At 42.3% G+C, this 2,547-nt stretch overlaps 1 long non-coding RNA gene across 1 annotated transcript in view; it reads right to left on the bottom strand.

Annotated features, from left to right (window-relative positions):
- Positions 1-329: 329 nt before the first annotated feature.
- The window catches only part of LOC311087196, a 17,526-nt gene continuing 15,308 nt past the window's right edge, over positions 330-2,547 (bottom strand). The window contains exon 4 of the long non-coding RNA XR_014607187.1: positions 330-568. This is a non-coding gene — a long non-coding RNA (uncharacterized lncRNA). The remainder of the gene's footprint in view (positions 569-2,547) is intronic.

Here is a 2,547-nt window from a genome sequence, read left to right as displayed (position 1 = left end):
ATAGTAAAAAAAAAACAATAATAGTAGAAATTTTAAAAATAAATAAAAAATAATAATAATTTTACAGTATTTCTGATCAAATAAATGCAGCCTAAAACTCACATCCCCACAAAACAAGTTTTCACTGCATGTTATAACAAAAATAGCAAAAATAATATAAATATAAAATAATATAAATAATAGTATAAAATAATAGTATAAAATAATAGTATAAATAATAATAATAGAAAAATACATACATAAAATAAAAATAATAAATAATAATAGTAATAATTTTACTGTATTTTTGATCAAATAAATGCAGCCTTAAACTCTTACTAACCCCAAATTTCAAACTGCAAAATACACCATACCTCATCCTGCATCTGATTGCATTAGCGTAGCAGAAACCCGAGCGTGCGGGGCGTGTGTGTGTGTCAGGTTCACACACACTCGGGTCGGGTCGCCCCCTTCTGAGGGCAGTGGAGGGTCACAGGGACTCGTCCCGTTCAGACGAATGTGTTCTCAATCAGAGGAAACACACACAAGCCTCAGGTTTGAAGAAAGGCCACAGATCTCTGGATCATCCCTCCCGGAGAGAAGGAGGAAGAGAAAGAAAAGAAGGAAAGGAGAGGTAAGAAAACAAACACCTGGGTTGTTAACAGGAGACAGAAGCGCTCGTGTCTCTCGGGGTGTGACTCGCCTCGGCCTCGTGTTAAACTAAACAAACACACACACACACAGATCGAGAGGATCCGTCGCTAATGAGTGACAGACGAGAGGCAGGAACACAGGTGAACACTTCTGTCACTCACAACAAACACACACTCATTTCACACACACACACACACACACACACACACACACACACACACACTCTCTCTCACTCACTCAATTCTGGCTTATCACTCTCTCACACACTCACTCACACACACACACACTCACACGACTCACTCACTCACTCACACACACTCACTCTCTATCACTCACTCTCTATCACTCACACACACACTCACTCACTATCACTCACTCACTCAGTCACTCTCACGACTCACTCACACACCCACTCACTCACTCTCTATCACTCACACACACACACTCACTCTCTATAACACACACACACACACACACACACACACTCACTCACTCACACACTCACTCACACGACTCACTCTCTATCACTCACACACACACACACTCACTCACTCACACACTCACTCACTCACTCACACACACACACACACACACACACTCACTCACTCACTCACACACACACACACACACACTCACTCACTGAGTCAGTTGTGAGTGTGTGTGAGTGAGTGAGTGAGTGATAGAGAGAGTGAGTTGTGTGTGTGAGTGAGTCAGTTGTGAGTGTGTGTGAGTGAGTGAGTGAGTGATAGAGAGAGTGAGTTGTGTGTGTGAGTGAGTGAGTCAGTTGTGAGTGAGTGTAAGTGAGTGAGTGATAGAGTGAGTGAGTCGTGTGAGTGTGTGTGAGTGAGTGATAGAGAGTGAGTGTAAGTGAGTGAGTGATAGAGTGAGTTAGTCGTGTGAGTGTGTGTGAGTGAGTGAGTGAGTGATAGAGTGAGTGAGTCGTGTGAGTGTGTGTGAGTGAGTGAGTGATAAGCCAGTGTTGAGTGAGTGAGAGAGAGAGAGAGTGAGTGTCTCTATCACTCACACAACTCACTCACTCACTGAGAGGAGCAGTCTCTAATGAGTGACAGACGAGAGGCAGGAACACAGGTGAACACTCGCTCTCGCACACACTTACACACACATACACACACACACTGAGCCGTCAATAATGAGTGACAGACGAGAGGCAGGAACACAGGTGAACACTCGCTCTCGCACACACTTACACACACATACACACACACACTGAGCCGTCAATAATGAGTGACAGACGAGAGGCAGGAACACAGGTGAACTTCTGTCACAACAAACACAAGAGACGATACACACACACATATATATTCTCAGAACATCCAGGTTTTATGCGAACATTCCATTTTAGAATGTTTTTTGTTCATCACTCACACACACTCATCACACACACTCATCACACACACTCACTCATACACACACACACACGGACACACACTCGCGGACACACACACAAACTTTTTTTTTATCGCAACTTTTTTGTTCCTTCAAAAATGGTCATTTTTGTGAACGTTTTGAGAACATCCTGAAAGAGCAGAACGAACGTTGTATTAATGTTACTGGAAGAACGTTTGCTCATAGCGTTGAGAGGACGTTCGCGGAGATGCTGAATTAACTGGTTAAATATGTTTAATCATGGCGGTAAGAATAATTAGGCTTGTCACAACACCAAAATATTATAAACTGAAACCAAAGACTTCATAATCCTTAATATCACCACAAAACCAATTACTAACTTCAACTGACAACTACTGTACACATACACTCCTGAACAAAATCTTAAGACCGGGGGAAGCATTCCAAGTTTTACTTGGAGGTGGATCATAACAGGGTTGTAAGTGCTGCTTCAAAATGCCAAAAGAAGAAACAGGAGCAAGACACAAAAAATAGAGAGTAGGCAAT

This window comes from Abramis brama (genome assembly GCF_963993115.1).
Source record: "Abramis brama genome assembly, chromosome: 7".
In the NCBI taxonomy this organism is placed as follows: Eukaryota; Metazoa; Chordata; class Actinopteri; order Cypriniformes; family Leuciscidae; genus Abramis; species Abramis brama.
Note: the sequence above shows the minus strand (reverse complement) of the source record. Positions and strands in the feature narration are given on the sequence as shown.